Consider the following 15222-nt stretch of genomic DNA (forward strand, 5'->3'; position numbering starts at 1 on the left):
TAGCCAACTCATCAATCTTAAGCAATTTTTCTTCAATCAAAGCATTGAAACTCTTTTGCGAAGTAATAAATTCTTTAATACTAGATTCAAAATCAGAGGGCATCTTATTATAATTTCCATAAAGATTGTTATAGGAATTACCATAATTATTAGAGGAATTACTAGGAAATGGCCTAGGATTAAAATTACCTCTATACGCGTTATTACCAAAATTGTTCCTACCAACAAAATTCACATCCATAGATTTATTATTATTCTCAATCAAAGTAGACAAAGGCATATCATTAGGATCGGTAGGAGCACTCTTGTAGCAAACAATTTAATAAGTTCATCCATCTTTCCACTCAAAACATTAATCTCTTCAATTGCATGCATTTTTTTACTAGTAGATCTTTCAGTGTGCCATTGAGAATAATTAACCATAATATTATCTAGGAGTTTGGTAGCTTCTCCTAAAGTGATTTCGATAAAAGTGCCTCCCGCGGCCGAATCTAAAAGATTTCTAGAAGCAAAATTCAATCCGGCATAAAAATTCTGTATAATCATCCAGAAATTCAAACCATGTGTAGGGCAATTACGTATCATTGATTCCATCCTCTCCCAAGATTGTGCAACATGTTCATGATCAAGTTGCTTAAAATTCATAATATCGTTTCTAAGAGAGATGATCTTAGCGGGAGAAAAATACTTAGAGATAAAAGCATCTTTGCACTTATTCCAAGAATTAAGACTATCTATTATATACTTAAAACAAGAGTCAAACAAGCCACTACGTTTACCCACATATGCTAATATTATTACCACCGTTTGATCAGAATAATAACGGCTGAGATATAAAAAGAATTGCGTAACATGTTAACGTAAACGTGTCATCAGATTGGACTGTCACGTCTATGTGCATATACACATGCATTAGGTAGGAATCACCGGTTAAACATGTACTACCAATCCTCTCAAAAAAATGTCCTATCAAACCAGGTATATCCGGCTCAAAAGAAGAAGGAAACGTGTACACCAATTTGGAAATAAAGAGTCCAAATCTATCACGAGTCTACATGTATCGATGGTACTACCAGCCTTTTTTTTAAAGGTACTATGAGCCCACACCAGGCATGGCTGAGAAAAAAGACACTGCCAGCCTTCACTTAGCACACGTTGATTATATTCATCCTAAAAACACGTTACGGCCGTGGGATAAACGTGAGGGCTAAAAGCATAAGACCAATTAGCCCATGTTGATTAGCTTCAAAAGAAGATAGTACATGTTGATTATTTATATTTTTACTTCATAGCAACATGTTTTTTAAATGACATAATAAAAACACGTTGATTATTCTGCATGCATACCAAGATGCACCCCAACTAAAAAAACAGTAGATGCATGCGGGACTCTCTATTAAAGAAAAAAACTGTGGACTCTGGCCTTTTTTTACGCGGACTATATATGGACTCTGCCTTTATAGGTTATATATACTTTAAAAAAATAGAGTATATACGTAAGACTTACAGAGCATGTACAGACTAAACGTGTCTACTATGTACTCCCTCCGTTCCTAAATATTTGTCTTTCTAGAGATTTCAACAAATGACAACATACGGAGCAAAATGAATGAATCTACACTCTAAAATATGTCTATATACATCTGTATGTGGTAACCATTTGAAACCTCTATAAAGACAAATATTTAGGAACGGAGGGAGTATGAAGAAAGATACCTACACAGCTATTCCTCTGAATATTTTTCGTTTTCCAAATATGCAAAAAATGAAAATTCGGCACAAACATACTAAAGTATATGCTCTGCATGAAAAAAATATACCTTTGGATGTATGTTTCTTTTTACACCAAACATGCAATCCTATTTTGCTTTACAATGAGACAGGTAGATCTTTCAAAATCGAATGTCATGGATATATTTTTTTTGGCTTTTTTGATACCAAATGTATCAATACATAATGCACAAAATTGATGCCACGCACTGTGGATTCTAAAAGGATTTGTAACCCACAAGTTTTGTAAGACATGACTTTGAACAGTGCACATGAAATATGTGCATGACAAAAAGGAAATAAGTAAACTAATTTTTGTACGAAAACTATATAGAGTCCACAAATAGATAAATTCAGAATATTTTTTATGATATTGTAAATTGGATTTAGAGACTAAAAATCTATTATCTACATGAAATTTTGAACAGGAAATAGTAAAGCAATATTAGCATTTTGGATTTTTTTTTTTCAAATACCATGTGCAGATCACATCAGCTAAGTTGATATCTCAGAAAATTTTAATTTTTGGGCCATAATAAATCGAAAGGAAAATTTCCCGCAAAAAAAGAAAAGGAAATTACATTTTTTTTGTTTTTGTACATGCAGATGTTATATGACAATAAATTGTCTACAATAGTATGATAGGAAATACTCCCTCGGTCATAGTGTCATAAACTTCCTATATTAAGTTGCAGAGGGAGTATAAGTTATCGCTAATTGATTATAGTAGACGCCGGAGTGCTAAGAAGTGAAGGTTGAGAATAAAAAATCAAAGAACATGTGCATGCATAGTGATCACGTATAAGAGTGGAGGAATCAGTGTTGATATGTTGAGTGCGTGAACAAGCATATCGTAAGAAGCAAGCCGCAGAATGTTGTGCTGAAAAATACAATGGTTGGAAGCAACAAATAACTTCGAATAGAAATTATGTCGGTTTAACTATGCTGACAATAGAAGTACAATGTGTGAGAACATAGGTACGAGTAGAAAAAGATAATCTACCGCAAGAGCAATATAGAGAGAGAATTATAAAATCATTATTTAGTTTGTATGCAGATACTAACAAATATTGAATTTAATAAAATATTATATTATGGGATAGAAAGCTTGCGTACATTAGATTGGCACACGACCAAAATATTTGAGTGAGCTAACCATGTTTGGAAGTATTTGCATGCTTAATATCAGGAGGACAAGAATAATATTGCATATCATATTAGATATTAGCTAAATTAGAGAATCATGGCTCAGAATTATGTAAAACATTCTTAAAAAGAATTGAAAACGAGATTTTGCTTCTTCTGTGTCTTATGAAAATGTATCATAAAATCATAGATGAATTATATTCACTAAACCTGTTCTGGCATTGGCTATTAATATATGGCTTGGTCAAAGATAAATATTTACATATCAGTTTGTATTCCATCAAAAAACTAATATATCAGTTTGTAAATACATGAGTTTATGGAGATCGTGATGTTAAACTTCCCAAATGTGAACTGTAATATATACAAAAATATTTCGTGATACTGGCATCATGAAAATTATTTCCATAACATAAACTTTATATTTCTGAATTAATACATGTGGATAGAAAAGTAACGGTCAAATATACAAGTTGGAGATCATACAAGTCGATGACATGTTTGACAATTTGCAAATAGAGAATACACCACATTTCATTCAACCCAATCTAATTTATAGTACTATCATTTATAATCTTTTACACAGTCTATTCGTATGAACAATAAAGATTAAAGTTATGTATGGAAGACCATGCTGGATTAAAAAAGCAATAGTAAACAATATAAATATGAAATCTAGCCGCGCAAATGCGTGGGTCACCCCGCTAGTTTTTAGGCAAAGACGAAAACCAAGCTTTAGCACGGTCTCTAAGCGAAAACGGAAATAGCTTAAGTTTCACAATATCATTATCCACATCTTTCTTCTTTTGCATATCACACAAATTAACAAAGCTGTTTAGATGGGTAGCGGCATCTTCACTAGGAAGGCCAGAAAACGGATCTTTCATGACAAGATTCAGCAAGGCAGTATTAATTTCACAAGATTCAGCATCGGTAAGAGGAGCAACCGGAGTTCTAATAAAATCATTATTGTTGGTATTGGCAAAGTCACACAATTTAGTATTATCTTGAGCCATCATGATAAGCGAGCAATCCAACACACAAGCAAACAAGAAACAGGCAAAAAGGCAAATAGAAAAAGCGAAGAGGAACGGAAAAAGAGGGCGAATAAAACGGCAAGGGTGAAGTGGGGGAGAGGAAAACAACGGGCAAATGGAAAATAATGTAATGCGGAGGATAAGAGTTGTGATGGGTACTTGGTATGTCTTGACTTGGCGTAGATCTCCCCAGCAACGGCGCCAGAAATCCTTCTTGCTACCTCTTGAGCACTGCGTTGGTTTTCCCATAAAGAGGAAAGGGTGATGCACTAAAGCAGCGTAAGTATTTCCCTCAGTTTTTGAGAACCAAGGTATCAATCCAGTAGGAGACCATGCGCGAGTCACCTCATACCTTCACAAACAAATAAGAACCTCGCAACCAACGCGATAAGGGGTTGTCAATCCCTTCACGGCCACTTGCAAGAGTGAGATCTGATAGAGATAATAATAATAAGATAATTTTTTTGATATTTTATGATATAGATTGAAAGTAAAGATTGCAAAACAAAATAGATTGGAAACTTGTACGATGGAAAATAGACCCGAGGGCCATAGGTTTCACTAGTGGCTTCTCTCAAGATAGCATAAGTATTACGGTGGGTGAACAAATTACTGTCGAGCAATTGATAGAAAAGCAGATAATTATGAGAATATCTAGGCATGATCATGTATATAGGCATCACGTCCGTGACAAGTAGACCGACTCCTGCCTGCATCTACTACTATTACTCCACACATCGGCCGCTATCCAGCATGCATCTAGAGTATTAAGTTCATAAGAACAGAGTAACGTCTTAAGCAAGATGACATGATGTACAGGGATAAACTCATGCAATATGACATAAACCCCATGTTTTTATCCTTGATGGCAACAATACAATACGTGTCGTTTCCCCTACTGTCACTGGGATCGAGCACTGCAAGATTGAACCCAAAGCTAAGCACTTCTCCCATTGCAAGAAAGATCAATCTAGTAGGCCAAACCAAACTGATAATTTGAAGAGACTTGCAAAGATAAATCAATCATACATAAAAGAATTCAGAGAAGAAACAAATATTTTTCATAGATAATCTGGATCATAAACCCACAATTCATTGGATCTCTACAAACACACCACAAAAGAAGATTACATCGAATAGATCTCCAAGAGAATCGAGGAGAACTTTGTATTGAGATCCAAAGAGAGAGAAGAAGCCATCTAGCTACTAGCTATGGACCGAAGATCTGAACTAAACTACTCACACATCATCGGAGAGGCCATGGAGTTGATGTAGAGGCCCTCCGTGATCAATGCCCACTCCGGCAGAGCTCCGGAAAAGGCCCCAAGATGGGATCTCTTGGGTACAGAAGGTTGCGGTGGTGGAATTAGGTTTTCGTGGTCTTGGATGTTTGCGGGGTACGTGGACTTATATAGGAGGAAGAAGTAGGTCGGTGGAGCAACGAGGGGCCCACGAGGGTGGAGGGCGCGCCCAGGGGGTAGGCGTGACCCCTGCCTCGTGGCCTCCTCGATTGTTTCTTGATGCCCACTCCAAGTCTCCTGGATCACGTTTGTTGAGAAAATCACGTTCCCGAAGGTTTTATTACGTTTGGACTTCGTTTGATATTCCTTTTCTGCAAAACAATGAAATAGGCAAAAAAACAACAATTTGGGCTGGGCCTCCGTTTGATAGGTTAGTCCCAAAAATGATATAAAAGTGTAAAATAAAGCCCATTAACGTCCAAAACAGATAATATAATAGCATGGAGCAATCAAAATTATAGATACGTTGGAGACGTATCAGTACGGTAATCATTTCTGGAAGTCATGTTACTAGACCATGACGAACCTACGAACTATGAGGAAGCGATGATGAGCCCAGATTTCGTGAAATGGCTTGAGGCCATGAAATCTGAGATGGGATCCATGTATGAGAACAAAGTATGGAATTTGATTGACTTTCCCGATGATCGGCGAGCCATTGAGATTAAATGGATCTTAAGAGGAAGACGGACGCTGATAGTGGTGTTACTATCTACAAAAGCTCGAATTGTGACAAAAGTTTTTCAACAAGTTCAAGGTGTTGACTACGATGAGAGTGTCTCACTCTTATCTATGCTTAAAGCCTATTCGAATCATGTTAGCAATTGCCGCATTTTATGAAATTTGGCAAATGGATGTAAAAACTACATTCTTTAATGGATTTCTTAAAGAAGAGTTGTATATGATGCAACCAGAAGGTTTTGTCAATCTCAAGGGTGCTAACAAAGTGTGTAAGCTCCAATGATCCATTTATGGACTGGTGCAAGCATCTCGGAGTTGGAATGTACGCTTTGATAGTGTGATCAAAGCATATGGTTTTATACAGACTTTTGGAGAAGCCTGTATTTACAAGAAAGTGAGTGGGAGCTCTGTAGCATTTCTGATATTATATGTGGATGACATATTGTTGATTGGAAATAATATAGAATTTCTGCATAGCATAAAAGGATACTTGAATAAGAATTTTTCAATGAAATACCTCAGTGAAGCTACTTACATATTGGGCATCAAGATCTATAAAGATAGATCAAGACGCTTGATAAGACTTTCGATGAGTACATACCTTGATAAGATTTTGAAGGAGTTCAGAATGGATCAGAAAATAGAAAGAGTTCTTGCCTGAGTTGTAAGGTGTGAAGTTGAGTAAAGACTCAAAACCCGACCACGGCAGAAAATAGAAAGAGAATGAAAAGTCATTCCCTATGCCTCAGTCATAGGTTCTATAAAGTATGTTATGCTATGTACCAAACCTATTGTGTACCTCACCATGAGTTTGGCAAGAGGGTACAATAGTGATCCAGGAGTGGATCACTAGACAACGGTCAAAATTATCCTTAGTAGAATAAGGACATGTTTCTCGGTTATGGAGGTGACAAAAAGTTCGTCGTAAAGGGTTACGTCGATGCAAGCTTTGACACTGATCCGGATGACTCTAAGTCTCAATCTGGATACATATTGAAAGTGGGAGCGATTAGCTAGAGTAGCTCCGCGCGGAGTGATGAAGATATGTACCTAGGGTAGGGTCGTAGGCCTGACCTAGACACCCTCCCGTATGACGTCGCCCTCAAACCAGAAGCATTCGAAGAGGAGTCATCATCCACTCGACCATGAGGACTTCCACTCGCAAGACTTGAAGTCACTCGACCGCGGAGACTGTCACTCGACCACCAGAAGGTCTAAGGTCGCTCCGAACTGCAACGGTCGGACATCACCTCATAGCTTTAATGGTCATTATGTCTCTTTATTTACTAGCGTTACCAGTAACGTCTCCCCTTTAATGTACCTTAAACCCTTTGTAACGTGGGCTGGCTGGGGTCCTGGCGCACTCTATATAAGCCACCCCCCTCCACAGGTACAAGGGTTCGCATCTTTTGTAAACTCACACACACATAATCCAGTCGACCGCCTCAGGGCACCGAGACGTAGGGCTGTTACTTCTTCCGAGAAGGGCCTGAACTTGTAAAACTCGTGTGTACAACTACTCCATAGCTAGGATCTTGCCTCCTCATACTTACCCGCCATTCTACTGTCAGTCTTAGATCCACGACAGTTGGCGCCCACCGTGGGGTCGGTGTCTTAGCAGTTTATTGGAGAAGTTGTGATTCTTCCGATTCCCATCATCATGGTTTCCGCCAGAGGATTGGCTGAAGGCCGCGAGATCCGTCTCGGCGCGCTCGTCTTCATCGCCGACGACTCCGCTTGGCTCCACGAGGCTCCACTCGACGTTGAGGCGCTCCCCGTCCGCGGGGCGATGCACTTCCGGGCATGCGTTCGCGACGTCCTTCTTCGGCAACCGTCGACTCCGTATCAGTCAGCTCCTACGGCAACCTCCCTTTCCGTTGTTCGTCGGCGCCAACGATCTAGTCGGTCGCGGCTTCAGCGGTGGGTGAGGCATGCGGTGGCCCGCCAATCGGCCACCCCACAAATCGCGGTGATCGAGCCCGATGAAACTTTCTACGGCCTCTTCGATCTATCGATTGGTTCCGTCGAGACTGCGTCCGAATGCGACAGCAGCGACCCCACGGCGGAAGTCTTGATGGTCAATGGACCACGCAGTCCTCCTGGCTTCACCCATGAAGGTGGTGGCGATGGCGGCGGCGATCCGTTGCGTGTTCACGAGGAGTACCGCCCCGAACCCCTCTCTTCGCAGCGGAGGGAAGATCTTCACCGCCGTAATATGGATGCACTTCACACTCCTATAGTTGGAGAAACCCCTGAGGCCCAGGCCTTGGAGGAGGCGCGCCTGGCCAACTTGGATGAGCGCACTCGACTGGAGAACCTCCAGCGCGCACTCGACGAGCGTGCTCGATAACGGTTTCCCGAGTCCAGTCGACGACAACTTTTTCCGCCTCCGGCTCAGGTATACCGAACTCCGATCCAGAATCTCACAGCTGCAGTTCGAATAGCAGAGTCAATTCAACCTTCCCAGTCAGAAGCTGGCCGAGGTTTGATGCAGATCCGGGCTTTACTCTGGGCAGCGGGGGAGCAGAATACAGCAGTATCTCAGTCGCGGAATAGGATTCATAGCAGGTCTGTGGTGGCGGATACTGTGCAATCTTCCCATAGCCCTAGATCGCCTCCGCGGCGTGAGGGACGTGGGTACCAGCAAGATCAGTACAGGAACCGTGAGCAGTATGATCATCGAATCGACCACGATGACCATCATCGAGTGCCCACGCCTCCTCCGAGGAGTGGGTCATACGTGCCTCGACGGCAAGATGACAGGCGCCCCCACAGCGGTGAACGAAGAATCCCAGTCGACCCTAGAGAGCCAGGCTTTGATGCAAGGTCTATCCTCGTTCAAGGTCTAGTTGATAGAAACAGAGCTCACAGAGAAGGCCACGATAGAGATCATCCAACTAGAAGCAGGGTGCACATTTCAGGACTCGAGTGTTTCAGCAGAGCCATCAGAGCAGCCGTGATTCCTCCCAACTTCAGGTTGGCGACTGGAGTCAGTAAGTTCACCGGCGAGTCCAAGCCAGACACTTGGCTTGAGGATTACCGAGTGGTTGTGCAGATTGGTGGTGGCAATGATGATGTGGCCATGAAACACCTCCCCACTACTAGGGAAAAGCCTATACATAGAATCTTACCAGTAGCGCTGTACAAAATCAAACGCTACTGCTACTTAGTAGCAGCGCGTGTAAATAAACCGCGCTACTGCTATGACTTTTGCAGTAGCGTGTACTGGCGAAAAGCGTTGCTGCTATGTTTGAACTGGGCGCGCATGGCTAGCCCAACCTAGCAGTAGCGCGTATACTGGCCCAGCGCTACTGCTACTCTCCTTAGCTGTAGCGCGCTTACGTGTAAGGCGTTGCTGCTACCTGAAATAAAATAAAGTGAAAAACAAGTAGAAAAGTAAATGAAAATGGAAGAAATAGAAAAAGGAGAAAGGAAAAAAATAAAATGTAAAGAAAAATAAAAGAAAAAAGGGGAAAATGAGAAAGGAATAGCAGTAGCGGGTTTCAGGAAACGCGCTATAGCTAACTTAGCTATAGCGCGTTTTCGGAAACGCGCTACCGGTACGTTTCACTTAAACAGCGGTTCCCCCCCCCCTCCCCCGGCCCCCCGGCCACCACTTCTTCCCCAAATCCCTTGCCCTCGCCGCCGTCTCCCCAATTCGCCCTCGCCCCACTTTGCCGCCGTCTCCTGCCGGCGTGGACGCCCGAAACCTCACCGTCTCCCCCCGAGGCCGCCGTCATCCTCACCGCCGCCGCCCGAGGCTGCCCTCAGCCTCACCGCCGCCGCCCGAGACCGCCCTCGACGTCACCGTCAGCGCCCTCCACCTCATCGCCGCCCGAGCCCGCCCAGGACCGCCGTTGCCCGTGCCCGAGCCCGCCCTCTCCGCCCCTGCCTCCATCACCGAGCACCTCCCCGCCACCGTCTCTCCCCTCTCTGTAAGTCCCCCACCCCTCCCCCCACTCATCTCTCTCTGCATTCGAGAGAAAAAATTAGTAGAGCAAAAGTTTGTTTATAGCAAAAATTTTAGTTTAGAGCAAAGGATGTTAAGTAGTAGATGTTAGAGCAAAAGTTAGTTTAGAGCAAAAATTTTGGTTTACAACAAAAGTTAGTTAGGGCAGTAGGGTTTAATTAGGGTAGATGCTGCTTGTATAGTATATAGTGATACTAGTAGATGTTAATTAGGTTAGGGCAATAGTGGTACTAGTAGATGTTAATTAGATATTTTTCAGTTAGGGCACTAGAGTTTTGCTAGGTTAATTAGGTTAGTAGTGCTGCTAGTAGTATTGGTACAGTAGGTTAATTAGGTGATGTTAAATGAATAACCTAAATGAATGAAATTAGTAGTTAACTGAATTTTTTTTCCTTTCATCATTATAGAGCACTAAAGTTAACTGAATTTTGTTCTATTAGTAGTTAAATGAATTTTCTTCTACACTGTTTGCACATGTGGTTGCTCGTGTATATTTGGACACTGTTTGCAGGGAATGATGCTTAGTGGCCTATGTTTTGCCGGAATGTTGATTCATTTCTTTTCCGGCAAATTTCAGGTTCTCGATTTGTCCACTTTTTAGCACAGCTCATGCCGAAATTTTCCGTGAATTTCGGCATGACTTGTGCTACAAACTAGGACATATCGAGTGCCCGTGATTTGCCGCACCAGGAAGGAGTCAACATTCCTGCAAAACAATAGGCCTTTTTTATGTCATTATTCATTTTATTAGGTCTAGAATTAATTGACTAGATTTAATCATAGGAAACATGGCTAGCAACGATGAAGGACAGGGTTCTGGTGATTGCGACGATGCCTACCGGGCGGCAGACGAATTTTTTAGCCTTACCGATGATCAAGCGATGTTATTGCTGGGCCCACCGGTGGCATCGGGGACTGAGACCGACACGCAGACTGGTGCTGAGACTGAGACCGGCGCTCAGACTCAGACCGGCAACGAGACCGGCGCTGAGACTGAGACCGGCGCTGCCTCGGGGAGCGGAGCCAGTGTAGAACCGAAAGCAAAGAGGCAACGGGTTCCTAACAAACTCAGGACTACTAGAGTGGTGGTCACGGAGGTGGACGACGGCAATTTTGAGCCAACGGCGCCCGAGGAAGCGCGTCGATGCTACGGCAATCAAATAGGCCGCATCGTACGGACAACCGCCACCATCAACGATGAGAAACTACAGAAGATAGAAAATATGAGGAGCTCCCTCCTAAAGAAGTTTCACCAGATATTCTTGTTCTCAGGCCGGAATGAGAAGGATTATAAAGATCCAGATGAGGACCCGGCAATGAAGAAGATAAACAAACACGCCATGACCAAGTTTAGCGACGCGTTGGCCGCCTGGAAAAATCGAGTGAAAGCAAGGATCATCGACAAGAAGGAACCCTACTCCGAGATTGTAAAGGATAATCCGACAATCACGGAAGAGCAGTTTCAAATATTCAAGGAGGCTTGCGAGGCCGAAGATGCCAAAAAAAGTCTAAGTACATGAAGGGGCTTCAAGAGAGGAACATTGGGAGCCACCACCTCGGAAGCCGTGGTTACGGCGGAAAGAGGTCCAAATGGGCCAAGGAGGACGCGGAAGCCGCGAGTCTGGGCATCCCAGACCCCTTGGCGGAGTTCACCGTCCCGCAGGAGCGGTACGTCCTCAGGGCCCGGCACCGTTGGGACCCAGTGAAAAAGGTTTACGAGACAACACCGGTCATTACGGAGTTCATGAGACTGCTGGTAATTTTAGTTTCTGATCAATTCGACTACACACATTAGTCATATTTGTAAACGATCGTTGTGCCTTTTGCAGAGAGAGCAGCCCAGGATTGCGGCCAAAAGCGACTCGCCGTCTGAGGCATTGGCGAGGCCCAAGTGGGACACTCCATTCAACCGGGCGTTGAACATATTGAAACAACAACCGGTGGATACTCGATCATCGTATGGACGCGTGCATGGTGTCGGAGACGGCGCCACGTGGAAGAAGTACTACTGTGAGACCACGGAGGAGAGAAAGGAAAGGCGGAGGTTAAATGAAGAAAACATCGACAAGAGGGTTGAGATTGCGGTTGAGAAGAAATCAACTGAGACAGTCGCAACAGCGGTAGCTGCCGCAAAATAGGTGGCTTTAGATATTTCTACTACCTTGGTTCCGGCCGTTTTCAATTGGACCAGGAAAAATCCAAAAAATATGCAGCGGACTTTCCCCTTGCTGACTTCTTGGCGGGGAGCAGCTCGACTAGCGTTGCACCAGCACCTGCAGCTGCACCTGCTCCCGCACCGGACGTGCTAGGCGGTGCTTCGTCTTTGGCTGAGCTCGACGCCCTCACGGTATCTATCACACCGGCCCCCTTCAATATAAATGTATAATCTCCCGTTTTCGTTGCCTTTCGGATGTCTCACATCGCAGACTTTTCTTTGCAGGCCGACGAAACCCCGTGCACCATATTGTACACCATCAGCGACCAGAAGGTGGACGTGGGGAAGGCGACGATAATGGAGCCGAAGGAACCATTGTTCCACAGCCGGCCAATCCCCCCGAACGTCTTCAAGGTTTCTGTGGCCAGTGTCAAACCGGGCCACGAGAATTTGCCTCCTCCAGTACTACTGGGGGATGACGACGAGACACCGCGGCAGCTTGGTGATTGTTGCAATGCTGGGTGGGTCCTGTTGTGGCCAAAGAGTCTGCTTCGTCTAGAGGCGGCCGGGAGCACACCCACGAGCACGCAGCCTCAGCAAGGTATGAACATCAACACCCCACCTACCCAATTATCGTCGGGTGTCGGGTTGGGTGATAGCGGACGGGGTAAGGAGGAGGCTCCATTAGCCGCTGATGACGTCGCCATGGATGAGGATGAGGACGACGATGGCGCTACTGAACAGTATGTCTATACTGGCACCTCCTCAGGGTTTGAGCGTCATGAGTCGGTGCCTGAATTGCCGTCTCAACATATTATGGACGACCTTTCGGTAGTAAAGAAGTTTAGGAAGAGAGCGAGGAAAGGCAAAAAAGCTGTTTCTATGATCCAGCCGCCTCAGCAGCCTCGGCTTCAGGACCGTATATATATCCCCGGTGCAGATAAATGGCATATCCCCGGTCAACCAATCCTACCTGCAACAGCGCTACGGGCCAGATTCGGCGATCTAAAGAGACTTCATGACGATGTGCTGCGGGTAGAGAAAGACCTCATCGCCTCGAAAGATCCAGGATACCCACTCTATGTGGTTAACGTTCCACGGCAAATGTCGTATGTCGACAGCTTCCCCGCGGATAAGTTCTTCCTCCGATTCGATTACATATTCGACATGTTTCACGTGAAGAAGCTGGATTTTACGTTTATCCGCCTTTATGCCTTGCACATGAACTACATCATCGGGGTTGAGCAGATATCTCATATCTGTGTTGCTGACCCGTACTACATGCACGAGGGCTTCTTGGGAGTCTGCGCAAATCACCGTGAATACGCGAGGGATTACATCGTCAATTTCATGCTTGCCAATAAGGACAAGGAGGCGATTCTCGTGCCTTATCATCCCGTGTAAGTCATCCGCGCTGCTATCCTTCCTTCGATTTCAATCATTCATTTGCACGGTGGAGGCTAATTAATTTGAGGACTTATTTTGCGCAGCGGCGGGCGCGCCGTCCTCATCATCCTCTACCCCCGATTCTCCCACGCTCTTTACTTGGACTCGTCGAAGAACATTCACAAAAAGGATTACACCCACATCAAGGATGTTCTCGACAGTGCTATGTTTTACTACCAAGCAAGGGGTGGAGAGGTCAGGGACAAGAAGAGAAGGGGCGGCAGGGTCGCCTTCGGCCATAAGACCGACTTCTGCTGCATCCAGCAACCAAACGATTCTCTTAATGATGGATTCTATGTCCTACACCACATGCTAGAGTACAGACGGGATCACCAGAACCTTCGCATGTCACCTAGATCTGGCGATGCCCATATTCTGCAATGGGCAAAGGACATAGGAGATATCGAGGATCATCGACTTCGAGCTGAGTTCTATAACATCCAGCGTGAACTTGCCCAAATCATCATGAAGGAGGTCGTCGGAAAAACAGGGATGTTCTACGGAGAAGGACAAATGTCGCGGGAAGACGTCCGAACATGGATAGCCTCTCAGCGTCTCGACCTGAAGCCTTTCACTAGGCTCGGGGACTATCTCCCTGACTTGGATGGATGGAACGACATGTTGGAGTGATTGTCGATATATGACAATGTGTCCGTTTAGTCCATACTTTCTGTATGACAAAACTTTGAGTTATGCACGGTGAAACTTTATTTTTGATGTAATTAAACCGTCCTCCTCCTCGACTAGCGAAAAACACTCTAGTTAGGGCATTTTGGGGTACGATGAACTTTGTTATTTATGCTTATGATATGTTGTTTTTATTTTTGCCAAGTTTGTCTCTTTCTGTTGCTCAGCTATATATGTTGCATATCATCGACTCATGTGATGATGCAGGTGCATAGATCATAGATGGCGAAGAAGTGTTATGCCAGGAGTATATATACGACAAGTGGCCGGAGTGTCAGGCCCTTACGGTTTCCGAGCAACAGGCAGTAGTTAGTTTAGAGGTTCACGCTAATGCGAAAGAGGGATACGAACTCATGTTCTCAAAGTGATAGCTCTTCTCGCGTATATCATTGTTTAGATGGATGACGATGTATTTGCATATCATTCGAGACTTGTATCGCTATTTTATATGCTATGATTACATTTGTATGTGTATGATATGCTAAAGATTATTGTATAAAGCCTATTCAAATACAAAACAAATACAAAACAAATATGCAGGAAAAAAACTAATAAATAAACTAGTAGTAGCGAGGGGGGAAATTTAGCAGTAGCGCCGCATTGTCAGTAGCGCGTCCCAGCAAACAGCGCTGCAGATAATATCAGTAGCGCCCTTTCCCAAAGAGCGCTACAGCTATTCATGTATAGCAGTAGCGTGGGACAACCGGCGCTACTACTATACGTTAGCTGTAGCGCCTTATTAGTAGCGCCGGTGCCCGCGCTACTGAGAGGCCCAAAACCCTCGCTGCTGGTAGGCTTTTCCCTAGTAGTGCCCCTTGATGTTGGAGGGCTCTGCCAGAGCGTGGTTGAATCAGTTGGCTCCTGGCAGCATATATAGTTGGGAGGAACTTGCTCGAGTATTTGTTAGAACCTTTGAAGGCACTTGCAAAAGGCCGGCAGGGTTGACAGAATTGTAGTGTTGTGTTCAGAAACCGAATGAAACCTTGAGGGATTATATTCAGAGATGGATCACGTTACACCATACAATGG

The sequence above is a fragment of the Triticum urartu genome, chromosome 1A, assembly GCF_056163025.1.
Source record: "Triticum urartu cultivar PI428250 chromosome 1A, HENAU_Tu73, whole genome shotgun sequence".
NCBI lineage: Eukaryota > Viridiplantae > Streptophyta > Magnoliopsida > Poales > Poaceae > Triticum > Triticum urartu.